Raw genomic sequence first — 20140 nt, forward strand, 5'->3', positions numbered from 1 at the left:
CCAGCTATCAGTTTCCATGAGTCCCTTCTGAAGGATATCCGTGTCTGATGCACTGTCCACTATGGCGCGCAGTTTGCAGTCATCTGCAAACTTTGTCAGACAAAGTCCTCCCATGTTGGTCTGTACTTTTGAGAAGTAGATGACGAACAATAGGGGGCCAAGGACCGAGCCCTGTGGGACACCACTTGTGACCGGCTTGGAGTCTGACATAGCGCCAGCAACTCTAACCCTGTGGGTCCTGTCCTTAAGCCAGTTTGCAACCCATCTTGTGACATATGGGTTTACATTTAAGTTGGTAGGTTTTTCTACAATACCCGAGTGGGGTATTGTGTCGAAAGCCTTTGCAAGGTCAAGGTAGGCTGTATGGACTGCCTTTCCCTCATCAATGGCCTTAGTGACTGTTTTGAAGAAGTCAGCCAAGTTCAAAAGGCATGATCTGCCCTTGACAAAGCCAAACTGGGACGGGTCCAATGTCTGCATGTCCCCTATATCTTTGTTTATGAGCTCCATTATGATCCTCTCCATAGCTTTGCAGACTAGACTTGTTCAGCTTATGGGGCGGTAATTACCAGGGTCCGTAGAGGCACCGCCTTTGTGCAGATGTGCACAACTGGACCCTAACCAGGCTGTTGTGCACACTATGGAAATGTAAAGCAGTGATAGGACTAAAGCCCAGGATACTGTCCACCACAGTGAAAGTACTGAACCACTACACTGTACAGTGCTACAGTGTTAGGTCAGTATGAATGGATGTTGACAATTGTATGCAAAGTATCCCATGCAAACCCTGCAGGCACAGTATAATCCCTGTTGTGTTCACACAAAAAGCATTTGGACAGTAACTACACAGCATGGCACAGAACACACAACCATAAACTGGAGATATTTGTTGAAGGTCACACTCATCCACAAATGTGATGGGCTGCAGAGTTCAACATATGGAAAGCTCACACTGGGCATGCTCACACACTTTGATAAATGAGACATCTTTCACACAACATGCCATGGGAAGGCTGAACTGGGGATGCTCACACACTTAGTCCAAATGTTCCTCTTAGCAACTGGGAAAACACACCATAGGATGCTCATTCCCCTTTCTAAACACTGATGATGTCAGCACCCTATAAGTATATCAGGAGAAACAGAATCTCCCAGTAATCCGAATAGCGCACTCCACTAATTCGTCCATTTCTAGTGTCATAACATAGTTCGGTAGGGGTTTGAATCCAGCAAGTGGCAAGTTTGTGTGAAGGGAGGTAAGTGTGTATGAAAAGAACATCCCTTTTGGCAACTGTGAAAACACACCACAGGATGCCCATTCCCCTTTCTAAACACTGATGATGTTAGCACCCTATAAGTATATCAGGAGAAAAGAAATCCCCCAGCAATCCCAATAGCATGCTCTGCTAATGTGTCCGTCTCTAGTGTCATAACATAGTTAGGTAGGGGTTTAAATCCAGCAAGTGTTTGTGAAGGGGGTAAGTGTGTATGAAAGCAACATCCCTTTTGGCAACTGTGAAAGCACACCACAGGATGCCCATTCCCCTTTCTAAACACTGATGATATCAGCACCCTATAAGTATATCAGGAGAAAACAGAAAAAACAAAACCACACCACGCTGTGAGCCTCCAGAGAAAACAATCAAAAATATGGAGAAAAAACACTGGAATGCTCACCACCGCAGAACTTCCAAGCTAAAAGCTGGTATCAGGAGAAAACAAATCCTCCCGCAATCCGAATAGCGTGCTCTGCTAACGTGTCCATCTCTAGTGTCATAACATAATTAGGTAGGGGTTTGAATCCAGCAAGTGGCAAGTGTGTGTGAAGGAGGGTAAGTGTGTGTGTATGAAAAGAACATCCCTTTTGGCAACTGTGAAAACACAACACAGCATGCCCATTCTCCTTTCTAAACACCGATGATGTCAGCACCCTATAAGTAAATCAGGAGAAAAAAAATCTCCCAGTAATGCGAATAGCGTGCTTTGCTAATGCGTCCGTCTCTAGTGTCATAACATAGTTAGGTAGAGGTCTAAATCCAGCAAGTGGCAAGTGTGTGTGAAGGGGGGTAAATGTGTGTGTAAGTGTGTATGAAAAGAACATCCCTTTTGGCAACTGTGAAAACACAACACAGGATGCCCATTCCCCTTTCTAAACACAGATGATGTCAGCACCCTATAAGTAAATCAGGAGAAAAGAAATTGCCCATTAATGCGAATAGCGTGCTTTGCTAATGCGTCCATCTCTAGTGTCATAACATCGTTAGGTAGGGTTTTGAATCCAGCAAGTGTGTGTGAAGGGGGGGTAAGTGTGTGTGTATGAAAGGAACGTCCCTTTTGGCAACTGTGAAAACACACCACAGGATGCCCATTCCCCTTTCTAAACACCGATGATGTCAGCACCCTATAAGTATATCAGGAGAAAAGAAATCCCCCAGCAATCCAAATAGCGCACTCTGCTAATGCATCCGTCTCTAGTGTCCTAACATAATTAAGTAGGGGTTTGAATCCAGCAAATGGCAAGTGTGTGTGAAAGGGAGTAAGTGTGTGTGTATGAAAGGAACATCCTTGTGGAAACACAACACAGGATGCCCATTCCCCTTTCTAAACACCGATGATGTCAGCACCCTATAAGTAAATCAGGAGAAAAGAAATCTCCCAGTAATGCAAATAGCATGCTTTGCTAATGCATCCATTTCTAGTGTCATAACATAGTTCAATAGGGATTTGAATCCAGCAAGTGTGTGTGAAAGGGTGTAAGTGTATATGAAAAGAACATCCATTTTGGCAATTGTGAAAACACAACACAGGATGCCCATTCCCCTTTCTAAATATCGATGATGTCAGCACCCTATAAGTAAATCAGGAGAAAAGAAATATTCCAATAATGCGAATAGCATGCTTTGCTAATGCATCCGTCTCTAGTGTCATAACATAGTTAGGTAGGGGTTTGAATCCAGCCAGTGGCAAGTGTGTGTAAAGGGGTGTAAGTGTACATGAAAAGAACATCCCTTTTGGCAACTGTGAAAACACACCACAGGATGCCCATTCCCCTTTCTAAATACCGATGATGTCAGCACCCTATAAGTAAATCAGGAGAAAAGAAATCTCCCAGGAATGTGAATAGTGTGCTTCGCTAATGCATCCATCTCTAGTGTCATAACATAGTTAAGTAGGGGTTTGAATCCAGGAAGTAGCAAGTGTGTGTGAAGGGGGGTAAGTATGTATGAAAGAAACATCCCTTTTGGCAACTGGGAAAACACACTACAGGATTCACATACCCCTTTCTAAACGATATCACAATTATTTATGGCTTTTGATTCCAGACATGTCACATGTGTTTTGCTCACACAGAATGCCCATGTGTGCTGGTTGTTTCTCACAATAATGCATGACATCGATTAAACCAGTTATGGCAATGCACACATGATGTATGTGTGTGCCAAATACACATATGTACCTGTGACCTTCAATAGTTACCATGTGTGATGCCTGCCACATGTGAATACATGGTATTTGCACAGGGTAACATTATGACTGTGGACTTCTGTGCAGGTGCTGCATGTGGGATGTGTATATACAGTGTGAGATGTAGATGCTATCAACCTAGTAGTGAGGGATACACACCTGGTCTGGGGCATATAGTCTACATGTTGTTGATGAACAGGTGCTGCATGTTTTCACCTGTTGTGGGAGTGGTAAGACGTTGTTCCATAGCAATGCAGTGACCGCATGCTAAGAACCGTTCAGCTCAGGTGTTGTAGCTCCAGTAATTCATTAGCATTCAGTAATATGTCAGCATTCCTGGTGAGGGTCTGATGCCAACCAAAGTCAGGGTTCTACCAGCCTGTGCCACTTGCTCAGTGAGCCCTTCCATGTTCCCTGTCATGTATCCCAGTGAGGGACATCACACTTCAGCTGTAGTGGCATGGACAATGACTGAGTCATATTTGTCCATGCATCGGACTGACCTGTATGCTTGTGTTATGTGGTGGACCATAGTGCCCCATGAGCATATCACTGTGACCTTCACCTTGTCCAGCCTGGTGAGCATGACCTCACTGTACTGGACAATAAAAGTACCTAACACAACTGCAGCAGTAGTGTTGTATAGCTGTACAGACTGTGCTTGTTTGGCACACAGGATATGTGTGCTATGTGTTATGCGTGCTGTGTTCAGGCCTAACATATGCCTGTGTGCCAGCTGCAGAGGTGTCTGCCACTCAGGCAGGATGCTATCCTTAGGCTCCACGAATGGCCCGGTGTGTTTCCGTGCTTGTATTGCTGTCAGTGTAGGTCCACATCAGACTGGTACTGCAGACACTGTAGTATTTCATGCCACCTGACAGGTTATGCCAGTACTGGGTTCAGAGTGCTTAGTCCACAGTTTGGCCATGTGTTTCCATCTCATACATGTGTTGTACATCCATGGGTAGGGGATAAGGTTGACTGTGTACATGTGGCAGCTGTGACATTACTACATGACTCACATATTCCACAACTGTACCATAGAGGTGACTGACAACTGACCTTTGCACATGCTACCATAGTATTGTGATTGCATTGGTGATTAACAGCACATAGGGCCAATGGTGAACAAGATACATAGGTCCATAGGTTCATACTAGGCTATCTGCTCTAGGGCATTTATACACCTAGCCAGAATGTGTGTGGCTTTCACCATGCATTGTAAATCTATCTTGCTATTCCCTTTTCCAAGGTTAGTATACTGTGCCTCTGTCTAACAGTGACACATAAGTGATACCCAGGGTAAACCTACAATGTCACATCCAGCCATTAATATCCCTCTTGCAGATAGTCACTGAGTGACTCTGCCTAACCTATATTGGGATAATATTCCAGAGTGAAGGGAGCCTCTGAGTTATGAATGTGTCCCTCCAGCATGTCTTATGTATATCACTCCTGAGGTTCAAGTCTTTCCAGTGTGTAGCCTGATGGGATCTGGATATTCAGAGGTGCAGCATGGCCATGAAGTCAGGGTTTGACATGGCTTTATATGTCAGGCACAGATTGCCTATGAAGAGGCAGTATGCCACTGAGTAGAGCTGCTGTTTCTTTAACCAGTCAGTATGTGGCATCTGTTTGAGCCCTTTGATCCTCTTGTTGAGGTACTTTTGTGGTCTTTCCAGTTGCTGCAGGTGTCTGGTAAGGTGCATGCCGACAGGGGCATTGTAGTCAATTATGGGCATGATGAGGGATGAGTAAAGAGGCACAATGTCCTCCCCTGATCTACATGTGAATCCCTTCATGATGGTGTGGCCTATATAAAATGTTTTCCTAACCACTTTGGCCATGTTGTTGTCAAATGAGAGAATGCTATCAACTTGTGTACCCCAAGGTCCATAATTCCTTTGTCTGCACTTAATGGATTAACACATATGTGGTACTTTGTGGTCACTTTGTTTTTGACAAAGGGGATGACTATACACCTTTTGGCATTCAGCTTGAGGCCATGGCTGTGGCACAGGTCGTGTGTTTCCAAGAGGCCCTTTTGGAGGATGCGTGTGTTGGCTGGAGAGTTGATCATGGCGTCCGGTTTGCAGTCATCTGCGACTTGCTCAGCCACAGTACTTCCACGTTGGCCTGTACCTCTGATAAATATATACTGAACAAGACAGATCCCAGGGCTGAGCCTTGTGGGACACCACTTGTAACTGGTTTTGAGGCTGACATGGCTCCAGCAATTCTAACCATGTGTGTTCTGCCCTTGAGCCACTGTGCAATATCTGTAGTGACATAGGGGTTAATATGTACACTGGTGAGCTTCCCTAGAATGCACAAGTGGGGTATTGTATCAAAGGCTTATTCAAGGTCCAGGTAGGCTGTGTAGACCACCTTCCCTTTGACAGCGGCCTTGGTGACTGTTTCAAAGAAATCAAACAGGTTTGAGAGGCAGGATCTGCCATTAACAAAGCCAAACTGTGTATGATGACGTGTCTGTAGGTCCCCAATATCTATATTTATTAGGTTCATGATGATCCTTGCCATAGCTTTGCAGACCAAGCTATTCAGATGTATGGTGCGAATAGTGTCCAGGATCCGTTAAGGCGCCACCTGAATGTAGAGGCACCACTGTTGCTATACACCACTCTTTGGCCACATATCATGTAGTAAGGCTGGGATTGAACAGTAGTGTTATGTCTGGGTGTAGCTCTTCTTGGGGTTCATGTAGGACACAGCCTGGGACACTGTCTGGTCCCATTGATGCAGTGTTTATTGCTTTGGAGAGGGCAGCTCTTACCTGAGCATCTGAGATGTCAGGGGAGGCAGCAGTCTGCTGGGAGAAATATTTGCCCTTTTGGTGTGGAGGGTGGGAGAAGGTAGCAGTGAACCTGTCCACTAGGATGTTGGCAATGTCTGTGTGTTTGGTATTTCTTGTGACATCTTGGACTACCTCTGAGCATATCTGGGAATTACCACCCAGGTTCCTAACATAACTACAGAAAGTCTTGTGGTTATCCTCAGTGTCTTGTGGAATCTTCTCTCAAAGATGGCCTTAGACAATCTTATGAGTGCCTGTAGTTGTCTTTTAATACTCATCAGTGATGCATTCACATTGTGGGAGTTTGTTGTATCATGTAGTAGCTTTATCCTTCTATTGTATAGTTTGTTTATGGCTGGTGTCCAGCACACAGGACGTCTGCCTTTGGAGGATAGGGTCTTGCTTTCATTTGGGATTGCATGATACATGCATTCCTGAATGTGTCCATGGAATGCCTTTATACAGGTATCTGCAGTCTGGTCCATATTTTCAACAGGCCTGGGGGCTTTGAAGGCTTCCACATCAGTTATGAGGAGTGTGAACATGCTTGACATGAATTGTTGACTGTATTCTTCTGTGCAGGGGGTGGCCTTGGGATGTGAATATCCAGTGAGATTAGTGTATGGTCTGATCTTACCAGTGAGGGATACACTTCTGGTCTGGAGCATAGAGTCCCCATGTTGGTGATGATCAGGTTCAGTATGTTTTCCCCTCTTGTGTGAGTGGTAACAAGTTGTTCCATAGCATATTGGTATATACATTCCAGTAATCTGTGGGCTAGGGTGTTGGAGCTACAGTCATGCTCCCAGTCTATGTTTGGGTAGTTTAATCCACCCAATATGATGGTGTATGGACAGACCTACATATTTCCAACTGTTTTCAGGAAGGCCAAGTGCGGTTCTTGTGTTAGTGAGGGTGGTCTGTAGCAGGCTAGAACCTGGAAGGCAGTTTTACCCATTGTTACCCGCATATGGATAGTCTCTGATGTTTGGTGCTTTGCCACCAACCTGGAGGTGTGGGTATCTTGGATGAATATCAATACACCCCCTCCTTTTGTGGTTTTGTGCAAGTTTTGGGCCTGAAAAGCATGGTATGAGGTATAACTTGGTAGTGCTGGAGTGCTGTTGGTAGCCCTGAATCCGCTATCTGTTATTGCACAGATAGTGATGTTCTCCATGCTGAGGAATTTTTTGAGTGTGTGCATCATCAGGTTTAGAGTCCTGCAGTGGCATATATGACTGCTCACGTGGACAGATGCCAGGTAAGTCATATGCAAAGTGTCACAGGCAACGTACATGTGCACAGGAGAAACAGTGACATTCTGTCAAGTGGGACATGAACATACATATAGTACGCTATGCAGATGTCACTAGGAGTCCACAGAAGTTGTGTAACTCTGCATGGCAGGTCGGATCAGTATTCCAGGGTAACTGCAAGGAAACATGCATGCAAACATAGCTACTGTAAGCAGGGCTGCATGTAGTCCATTTTACAACAAACATGCTGTACCACTATCAGTAGGTAACACTGCAAATGCTCACCAGCTGACATATGAATACCTATGTCACCAAAGGTGATACTTACCAGACCACGGACAGAAATGACATGACCAGACACGCTGCATCCCACATGAACACATATCTCAAGCAACACAGACCTGACAATGTCAGTGTTCATAACAGGCACAGCCCATAAGGCCAAACACAGTGTGTGACACACCTATAATAGGTGATGCCATAGTCAGACACACTGACGTCCCATCCTCCAGACTGCGCAAGGTGAGGGTCACATTTTGCTACCTGTTGGGTGATAGAATGTGCCACATAACACAAGTACTCAGGTCACTCCACAGCAAGCACAAGTATGAGGCAGTCATTGTCCATGCTGGTGTGAACAACCTGAGACGTACCTCCCTGGACCACATGGAAAGAGACACAGAGGAGCTCTTACATCACCCTCTCAAACTCAGGAATCCCACACAGCCTTCATGACGACATGGATGAGTATAGATTTCTATGCAAACACCATCATACTGGGTGACGTCAACTACCCAAACATAGACTGTGAACATTACTCAAGCCACAATACCCAAGCTCTAGGGTTCCCATAGTTCAGAAACTCTTTAGCTATGGGACAGGTAGTCAACATTCCCACGAGAGGGGGAAATATACTAGACCTGATCATCAAAAACATGAGTACAAAATGCTCACCACTTGAAGTATATCCCTCATTGTTGCAATCAAACCATATACTAACCACACTGGAGTACTGGATCCCCCACATATGCAAACCTCAAACACATCGATGCGTGTGTGGGAAATGCCCTTATTAGCAACTGTGACAGTACACTACAGGATGCAGATTCCCCTTTTGAAACACTGATGATGTCAGCACTCTATAACTACATTACCTGAATTAAAGTTCTCCAGTAATTTGTATAGTGCGCTCTGCAAATGCGTCTTTCTCCAGTGTCATAGGTAGGGGTTTGAATCCTGTAAAGGGAATGTATGAGTGGGGTTTGTGTGTGTGCATAATGCTTTGAGGGAAAAGTGCCTTTTGCCAACTGGGAGAACACACTACAGGGTGCACATCCCTCTTCCTAAACACAGATGATGTCAGCACCCTCTAAGTACAGCATTAGGAAAAATTTCTCCCACTAATGCAAATAGCACACTCTGCTAATGCGTCTGTCTGTAGTGTCATAACACAGTTAGGTAGGGGTTTGAATCTTGCAAATGGAAAGTATGTGTTTTAGTGTGAGTGGGGTTAGTGTGTGTGCACAATGCTGGGGGTGGGATGTGGCTTTTGCCAAATGGGGCTATGCACTGCAGGGTGCACATTTCCCTTAACAAACAGTGATGTTGACAGCACCCTATACAAACAACATGACAACAGACAACTGCCAGTACTCGGTATAGTGCTACATGCTACTGTAACATGCACATGTACCAGAATATACCTAGATAGTGTTTTGAAACCTGAATGTGGCAAGTGTGTGGATGTGGGATGTTTCTGTGTGTGCATTTCCGTATGGAAAACATGTTGGATGTGGCAATCAGGGTGATGCACATTACACTTTTAAACTAATGAGGTTGCCTGCACCCTGTGAGTACAGGTAGAGATGAGGAAATCGGTAGTAATCTGAATAGTGCACTTTTCAAATGTGTACCTGTCATGTGTCGACAGCTACTCATGTAGGGTAATAAATAATGGAAATGGCAGGTGAGCATGTGCATGTGTGGGAGTAGCAGGGTGTGTGTAAATGCATGTGTGATGGAACAGATACATATAGCTGAATCTACAATACAGCACATGATGCACATTCCCATAGTCAATGGTAGCATGTGATGGTGTGCAGCTGGTACACTTTGGTAAGTAGTATGGGTGCAGATAACAATTCAGGACATTCATACAGTTACTGCAGCAGGAATGCTGGGATATACACACAATCATAGTGGAACAGTGAACAGTTACCAACATGTTACTACTTATACACATCTATGTAGTCACCCTGTGCATCAGCAATGTGTTTACCCTTTCCTGCACTGATGTTGTAGAATGCAGGAGGTGGCACAGTGTCATCATATGCACTGGGTGTGGGTTAGGTATGCCCAAGCCAGCCACTGCTACCGCCAATTGACATGTGTGTGTATGTGTGTTTGTGAGGGGCAGCAGTACAGGGTGGACCAGTGTTGGTGCAGTGTGTGTGTGTGTGTATGTGTTTGCCCTAGGTGTTATATTTCTGCATGTGTGTAAGCACAAACACAGTCCCACCTAATGGCTGCCATGTACAGGGTTTTGTGGCCAGCCACAGACTGCACCAGTCAGGTCATCCAGATCAGTGTCTGTGGGCACAGACACGGTACCTGTGCCTGGCAGGGGTGCTTAGGACCGTATCCGGTACTAACCCAGACTGGGTACTGTCATCTGAAGCGGGTGTGTGTTGACTGGACACAGTTCCCTGTTGGGACTGTCCAGAGCCACGTGCACGTGGTCTCCTGGGGCGTCCTGATGACAGCACTAACCCAGCATTGCTGGGGCTGCTGCTGCTGGCACTTGAGGTGCATGAGTGGGACTGTGGTCGTCGGCGGTGACTGTCAGCTGCTGCTGTTGCCGGCATACGGCCACGTCCATGCCGCAAATGCACACCATCACCCTGGCCCATGGACATCTGGTTGTGGAGCAGCTGTTATATGTCCCAGCAACGTCTGTCAACGACATCTGTGGAATTACGAATAGCATTTGCAATGTCACACATGCCATCTGTCATGGCTGTGCAACATGCTGTCAGCTCCCTCAGACCCTGTCTGGTGTATCTTTCCATACGCACCTGTGCCTGCATAACAGTCTGAAACATAGTGGAGGTTGACATACCTCCTTGGGCACATCGGCCAGAGGAAGTACGGCCACTGATGCCCCCATGAGAACCCATGGGCGACGGTCTGCGTAACCAGACACCTACAGCAACTGGGAAAACCCCAACAGTACCTCATCAAGAGGATCAAAGGGCTCAAACAGATGCCATATGCTGCCCGGTTAAAGAAAGTCCAGCTGGACTCAGTGGCATACTGCCTGTTCAGAGGCAATCTGTGCCTGACGTATACAGCCATGTCCAACCCAGAAGTAATGGACATGCTGCACCTCAAGAAATCAGAATCCCATATGGCCGCATGCTCAAGAGACCTGAACCTTAGCACTGCAATGAATGGGACATGCTAGAGGGACAGATTCATAACCCAGAGGCTCCCTTCACTCTGTAATGAACTCACAGTACAGGTTAGGCAGAGTCCCTCATTGACTCTCTTCCATAGGAATCTGGATGAGTGGATGGGAGATCATAGTTGTACCCCGGGTATTACTTCTATGTCACTGTTAGACAGAGGCACAGTATACTAACCTCGGAAAAGGGCATAGCAAAATAAATTTTAATTGGGTGGCAAAAGACAAACACATTCTGGCCAGGCTTATCAATGCCCTAGGGCAAATAGCCTAGTATGAACCTATGAACCTATGTGTACTGCTATACTGCTTCTGCCATATGTTGCATGTGTGTGTGTTGTGGGGGATGCGCAGGTAATGGCCAGATATTTCTGCACAGGCAACACTTCTGGAACACTCTGGGTGTTCATCCCAACATACTGTATGTGTGTTGCCACCCAACACTGTGATGTGGACACACATTACTCAGCCTGGATATACATATCCCAACAACACCACAAGCACAGTACACTACCTTGCTATATATGTATGTAATTACACAGGTATTCACTAGTTAGGACTGTGATGCTATCCATGCAGCCCACTGGGCCAGTGGAGGCCAAAACACACACTGCTGGCCCCTTTGCAAAAGCTTACCACAGACATCCCACATAGTGCTTGTAATATGCACACACATATCTAACCCAGACCATATGCACACCACTTATTTATCCTGTCCAGTGGACTACAGATACAGGCACATTGTATAACGATAGCAGGAGGCTACTGCAGCACAGGGCAGATTCACATGAAGGCAAGGCATCTGTGGTCAGCAGTGGTAAGATGCTTCACATTCACCAAATGCACAGATATTGGCAACATTGTTGCAGACAGCTTAGGTGCAGGTACCCCCCCCCCCCATTTTCCTACACAAGTGGAATTAGTTATCACAGATGAATGTAACCTCCCTATCATCTCACATGTCCAGGTGAGGGCCACCCTCAACATTGCAGAACACACAGCATCACTGTTACTAAATGGTATCCCTGGATGTGTGATACGTTCGCCCCTAGAGGACATAGCACCACATTACAGACTGATAGTAAACCCTGGCCATACTACAAGATATGTACCTGAACAGTGCCATACATACACAGTGGTCCCACGCCAATGAGGAGGAACCTCTACTGACCCTGTGAACTACTGCATCATATGCATAACTGGCCTTGTGTTCTAAGCTATGGAAGTTTTAAGTATGGACGACATGTACAGCAATATTACATATGTATATATATCAGGACTATGTACACACAACCTATCTCATGGACATACCTATAGACAGTGAACTATGATACATTTGGAGGTTTCACAGTAAACACAGTATTAACCTGCTACTTTGCATTACCTGTGTTTGTGTCAGCTGTTGCTGTGTCAGTGGTGCTACTTGCTGTTTGCTGCTGCTGCTGCTGGTTTTGTTGCTGGCTGTCTTTATTTCTTTTTTTTCTCTCTCTGTCTCTCTCTCTCTTTCTCCGTCAGTTTTGTGCAATGAATGTATTGCATGTGTGGAGTGTGAGTACTGCCTGCTTTTGTAGGTATCTGCATAGGTCCATGTGATGGCCTCTGCACCAATTGTAAGGCAGCATTTGCTAATTGCATGCAGCCAGTTGTGTACTGATTGCATGTCTCACTGTGATTGCAGGACAGTGCTATAAAAGGGTATGTGAGATAGGCGTTGCCCTTTCAGATTGTAAGGGCGTGGACCATGCTGGTATGCTGTTAACAGTGTTCTGTGAGTGTGAAGGTTAGTACATCTCTCATGCTTCATGCTGTGCTGTACATTCAGGTTGCTGCATTTCTCTCACCTGTTCCCTGTAGTTAGTGTGTATGCATACTGACACCTACAACTATATTTCATATGTATTGATATATATATATATATATATATATATATATATATATATATATATATGTGTGTGTGTACATATACATACTTTCATATATGTACATTAGCTGACATTATTGGGTACAAGCTAACAATTAGCAGGCCTGTTTCTGTTAACACTAAACTAGTATGGGAATCCAGTAATTGGGACAGTACAAGTCTGACTGACATGCTTTGGGTAGTACACATCCTATATTGCCTTTATCTTCATTCCTACTATTACATGTTCTACTTATTTTAGCACTATATTCCTGTATGAGAGTCATGGCTTAGTGGTAGGTCATACAGACTACTGTTACAATGGTCTTGTGGTAGGGCCTACTAGTATGCTTTTAGTTTGCTTTCAAATTGAGTACACGGCCTATCAATCAAAGTGCTGGAGGCACCTTTAAGCAGTTAAAGGGGTTAGTAGGTCTCACAGGACTCTGGTTGCTGCATTTATCTTCACCGTTTCCTGTAGTGAGTGTGTATGAATACTGACACCTACCACTATATTTCATATGTATTAATATATATATATATATATATATATATATATATATATATATATATGTATGTGTACATATACATACCTTCATATATGTACATTACCTGACATTATTATGTACAAGCTAACAATTAGCAGGGCTGTTTCTGTGAACACTAAACTAGTATGGGAATCCAGTACTTCAGGCATTGAAAATCTACCTGACATGCTTTGGGTAGTACACATCCTATATTGCCTTTATATTGATTCCTACTATTACATGTTATATTTATTTTAGCACTATGTTCTTGTCTGAGAGTCATGGCTTAGTGGTAGGTCATACAGACTAGTGTTGCCAAGGTTCTGGGATAGAGACTGATAGTAGGAATTTATTTTTCTTTCAAACTGGGTATAGGACCTGTCAATCAAAGTGCTGAAGGCACCTTTACGCAGTTAAAAGGGTTATTAAGTCTCACCGGAGTCAGGCTGTGTTGTAGATTGTGGTTGCTGCATTTATTTTCACTGTTTCCTGTAGTGGGTGTGTGTGAATACTGACACCTACCACTACATTTCATATGTATTAATATATATATATATATATATATATATATATATATATATATATATATATATGTGTGTACATATAATACTTTCAAATATGTACGTTACCTTACATTATTATGTACAAGCTAACAATTAGCAGGGCTGTTTCCGTGAACACTAAACTAGTATGGGAATCCAGTAATTCAGGCATTAAAAATCTACCTGACATGCTTTGAGTAGTACACATCCTATATTGCCTTTATATTGATTCCTACTATTACATGTTATATTTATTTTAGCACTATGTGCTTGTATGAGAGTCATGGCTTAGTGGTAGGTCATACAGACTCGTATTGCCATGGTCCTGGGTTCGAGACTGACAGTAGGAATTTTTTTTTTCTTTCAAACTGAGTATAGGATCTGTCAATCAAAAGTGCCAAAGGCACTTTTAAGCACTTAAAACCAGGTCTGCGCTCGTTTGCGTGGAGCTCACGCATGCACACTGGCGGTGAGCTCCGCGCAAACAAGCGCACACCCGCGCTATTTTCTTTGAAAGAAAAGAAAAAGGGGTGACAGGAAAGTGGTGAAAAAGGGGTCACAAAGAGGGTAAGACAGTAGGGAAACAAGCTTGGGATTTGCAGGAAGGATGTAGGTGAGGCCCATAGCTGCCCATGTCTTTCTCAGCAACAGCTGTGCATTTGTATGCAATTTGGTGTGATATTTGGAACCTTCCACCCCTGAGAGAGGTGTCAGGACAACATTAATACCTGTTGTACAGCCAATTGTAATTAACAGTTTCAATGTCCAGCGGACATGTGTGCAACATGGACAGCTATGTATGGGGTGTAATTTTTTTGTGGGTACAGAGTGCCCTTTTTTTTTTATCAGGTGAGAGTGGTATGTCAGGTGAGGTAGCCGGTATAGCTGGGGAGGTAGGTTGGGTAGGTTAACAGACAAGACAGACAAGACGCATACAGGGGCGGTGTATGACACATGTGGGGGGGATACACAATTGACGGGGACGGAGGTTGGGATATCCAGGGCACATGAGCCCACAGATGGCAACAGTGGAACTGATATCCCCACCCATAGGCAGTTGCCACTGTTCCTTCACAGCCCAGGACGGGGCTGTGCTGGGGGCTGTGCAGGCGGGACAACGGGCATGCCCGTAAGCTGTGCCACCCGGGCCTCGAGCTGGCGTAGGGACCCAAGAACAGAGTCTTGGATCTCCCTTCGCACCACAGACCAGACACCTTGGAGGGTGAGTGGACGAGCTCCTCCGGCCACGCTTGCAGAGGGGGGATGGGCCCCATCCCCTGCAGCGCTTCCACCTGAAGGTGGCACAGGGCCACCGGAGGAGGGTCCAGCCTGGGCACTTTTGCCAGGTGCAGTCGCCAGCTGAGGTGGGAGAGGTGGGTCCACTGGGACCTGCCTTCCCAAGCGTTCTAGGTTTGTGAGTATGTTATGTTAGTTTGGGTTAGTGGCATATTATTCCATTCAAATTAGTTGTAACAGCATGCATTGGTATTCCCATTAAACAAACACCCAGATATTAACACCATTGAACAACGGGCATATCAATATCACATGCATTATTTGAAAGGAAATACACGATCAAACAACATGCAGGGTTGATTAATGGCAACAGGCCATCAGGTTTGCAGGTTTGCATGTATGAACAGGGCACATACAACAACAGACATGCATATATTTTTGAAACAGGACAAATGTCCATGGTTAATGAAATGTTCGCATACCAATATTTAGTGTTTTTTTAATTTGCAATTATAGGGTGGGGTGGAGAAAGAAAATGATGACACATTCATAAATTATACATTGATATACATTTGTAATAGAAACACAGTTAACTTGTGGGTGATAGTTTCCAAATGATTTTTTATTGACTGTCATGCTAGACCTGTTACAGGTACATCACTATCCTAGTTATTTTGAATTTGATCCGATACATCATCCTGCTACACTTTGATGACAGGGCAGGAGACAACTATGGATGTTTAGTATGTCAGACAATCATTCATTCTATATGCAAATTGCTGACTGTGATCACCATATACAGATTTTGGCCTGAACATTCAAGAATCAGACACACTGAAATCAGTTTGGGATGTTAAGTTTTAATTCCCACATGCATTTAGTTCTGTAGAACCACACTGAAGCTTTTATACTCAGGAGTTATTACTACTTTATTCATTGATACATGACCCTTGCTGTCACTCTCACACATCCTGCAATTTCACAGTTCAGGTTGGTACTTCTAGGCTTTGTTCACATATTAGACCTCTGGTGATTCCAACACTTTCGAGCAGCCTCACTTCTGTCATGATTCAGCATTTCAACAGGGGATATATCTCACATGTGATTACCTCAGATTCTGAAGCTGTACTCTTGAGACTACTGCAGGTTATACTACATTTAATTAATGGTGGGACATCTGTATTACAGCAGTATTTATTTCTATCACTTATATTTCCAGTTTCACTTGCATACTGATGAACTTGTTGCAGCCATACCTGCAGACTTTCACTTGTTGCTTGCACATTATATTACTTTTAATCAATACATTGCAGTGTTCTGCTACATGCTACACTGTAATATTTATTTACAAGTACTAGGTGGGGTTACTAACCTGCATGGTGGTGCAGCCGCACCAGCCTGCGGTCATGTGCCCGTCGATTCATAGAGCAGACACCTGCAGCTGTAATACAAAACATGTAATATTGGAATACACATCTCCATGGTATCAGCTATTTGAATTCCTTACATACATAAGTAAAATGTAACTTACTCAGTAGTGGGGCGTTGGGCATATCCCGGGCCTCCTGGATCCATTGGGTCAACTGGTCTTGCTTACGTCGCTTCAGGTCCGCATGGTGGTGACGGACCTGCTCACCGGTGTGTGGAATCCCAGTAGCACTAGTGAGATCATGAGCCAACTGGTCCCATGCCTCCGCCCTGTACGCTCCCCATGAGACCTGGCCCTGCATGAGTTGGGCCTCATGATGGTGAACTAGGAGCCAGACCATGTATCTGGACTCCTCAACGCCCCACCACTGTGTTTGAAAGCAACGTCCCTCCCCTACTCCACTCATTCTGCCTGCAGGTCTATTCTACAATCGTTTATGCTATGTATTCCTGCCTATGGGGCTTATATATGCTGATTTTCCCACACATTTCTATGATTGGCCATTTTGGAATTGTATCTACTTCACAGAAACTGCTTTATCATGCTCCATTTTGGATTACATCCTATATATATGCTATTTCTGCATTTCTAAGTACTTCTGTCATGGCTTAGTGGTTTAGTACCTTGACTCTAGTGCATGGTATCCTGGGTTCATATCTGACCACTGAATTTAAATTTTTATGACTGTCTAGAAATGAGTTGAGGACCTGTCAATCAAACATGCCAAAAGCACTTTTAAGCACTTAAAACCAGGTCTGCGCTCGTTTGCGCGGAGCTCACGCATGCACACCGGCGGTTAGCTTGTGGGCACGTCGCGCAAACGGTGTGCGCTGGGTTACACCTTAATTGGCTAGTAACACACATGTTAAGCTAAGCACAGCTAGTTGCACACAGTTTGAGCCTGTTAAACCAGTGCTTAGCTACGGGCAAGCAATTTGCAGCCTTTGAAACACTACTCAGCTACGGGCACTCTGTCTCACTGCAGTTTAGCTATCAGTACATTTCTAAATATTTTTATTATTGTATTACTTGGAAATATATGCTCCATTTCATTCCATTTTACAAAAGGAAATACTTTTACATTTGTACAATACTGTCAGGGGCCTTTTTAGTGCTTATTTACAAAAAAAAAAAAAAAGGTTGTTGTGTGGGTTCGAACCTTGTCTGCCTGCTCTTCAGCCGACAACTCTACCGCTGTGCTATTACTTCTTGGCTTAGTCTGCATATTTAGTTCTTATATCCTTCTCCACTAATTGCTAACTGCAGTTGCGCTAGGAGCACACCCGCGCACACGAGCGCACACAGTAGCAAACATTTGCGGGGTTTAAAAAAAATAAAACAGTTTTCATTTTCATTTTATAACATCTGTTCACTCTTTACATTGCTGGTCTGTGGGGGCATGTGTTGTGTAGTGTGTTTATTCACATTTCCATGGCCTTTCTCGTGGCTGTTTACTTTCAGCCATTATAGACTTTCGTGTCCGCTTGCAGGGCTTAGCCAACGGACATGCCCCCTACTGGCTTACACGGACTGTGTAAGAGTTACAGTGTGATTCAGCATGCCTCATGTACCTCATGCATATGCATGACATGCTGACATCACACCGTTTAACTGCAGCCTCCGTGTAAGAGTTATAACTCTTACATGGAGGCTTCCTGAATCTGGCCCAGTGTCTTTGATATTATATTTATATTTTTGTGTAATTTTGATTATTGTAAGCCTGGGATTCAGGAAAAATGTTTGCATCACTGTCGGTGATTTTGTGCAATTAGTGACCACGCATAGACTGTAGGTGATTCTGAGCACTGAAGATCTATAATAGGGATGATATGGGAGACCATCATGGGCTCACAGCTGTGTGTGTGTGTGTGTGTGTGTGTGTGTGTGTGTGTGTGTGTGTGTGTGTGTGTGTGTGTGTGTGTGTGTGTGTGTGTGTGGGATGGAGGGGCATGGCCAGTCATTCAGCATGTAAAAATAGAATATGTTGTTATGTTTAGTACTGATAACTCATTTTCGTTAGCTTATGTGTTAAACATAGCAATGGATCACTAACAATCAATTAATAAATAAATAAAATATCTAGCATTGGCAGTACCGACTGGATTTTCTGCCTGTTGCCTTCCCATGATTAATTTGGGGTGGTAACAAGCAGAAAACCTTGAAATATTTTAACAGCTAAGAATAGTGGATCATTTCAGACTCTTGAATTCTTCCAGTAGGACTACAGTATCAGTAGGTGGTACTTCATCACTCATCACGTCCACGGTCTCTAAGAAGGTATAATATTCTGAATATTTTAGCTGTTTGTGAACTTTCTTTCTACAGCCTGTAGTCTCATTGATGTAACTCTCAACTCTAATGTCACAATACTGCAACTATACATCATGGAGTCTGGGGTTTCTCTCAAAAATCAGGTACAGGGCAGGAGAAAGATAGCCTAATCTTAAACTGGTTGGTACCAGAAAGAATGTGGTGCAAACAGATAATTCTATCTAAGTCTAGCTCATACCTTTCATCCTCCCACTGAAGGTCTAATCCCTTTTTCAGGAGGACAACATTATTGTATCCCCCAAGAGGCATTTTTCCATTGCCTTGTTCTGGGTCTTCTTAAACTCTTTCCATCTTACATGTCACTTGACTGGAAATTCAATAGCCCTTTACTTGATGAGTCAAAATGCTTAGTTGGTTCACAGTATCATGGTTTGGGGTCAATTCTTTGATTCTTTAAATGAATAAACATTAATGTCACAACTGTAGAGTGTCTAGTTATGTGTTGTGCTTGTATTATTAACTAATAAAGGTGTGATTCTTTTGAAAATCATACTGACTGGCTTTATTTTTATTTGTCTGTTAACCAGACAATCCGAGTAGACAAGAATTTCTCTTTTTATGGATTAATTTATTTGCACAGAGTTGTAGTTTGCCATATGAGGAGAATTGCGTAACTTGTTAGAGACTCTTAGATTTAACTATCTCCTGTTAAGCTGCCAGAGTATTAAGCATTTACTTGAAGGAAGCAGTGACTGATGTAAAGACAATACTTATTTAGAATAATAAGTAGGGACTTGAACATTACCAGCTCATAAAATCAAAACATGTTTATCATCCTTTTCAACAATAACATTATCCATTTTAAACACATCTCTTCAGAAAGGAGACATGTTTAGTGCAGAAAATATGTAGAAATCTTTGTTTCTGTTCATTGCATTTTCAAAGCCATCGTACACCATGATAATGGAATGGGACATATCAGAAAAACTGTATGATCAAGCTTTTCCATTTCTAGAAATCAGTTAAGGCAGAAAGCAAAAGTTATTCACAAATTTCAGCAGCAATGTCATACATTTATATAACTTTCTGATCTGCCCAATAGCTTAAAAATAAAATGCTATATAATGGCTATAAAATTAAAGAAGAATACTGGCATTATGATAAAAAACACACAGTCTGCATGAATGAAAGAAAATCATGCAGGAAAATTAGAACAGCTGGTGGTACCATATAATC

The sequence above is a fragment of the Protopterus annectens genome, chromosome 3.part1 (genome assembly GCF_019279795.1).
Source record: "Protopterus annectens isolate FY-2018-M chromosome 3.part1, PAN1.0, whole genome shotgun sequence".
Lineage (NCBI taxonomy): Eukaryota > Metazoa > Chordata > Ceratodontiformes > Protopteridae > Protopterus > Protopterus annectens.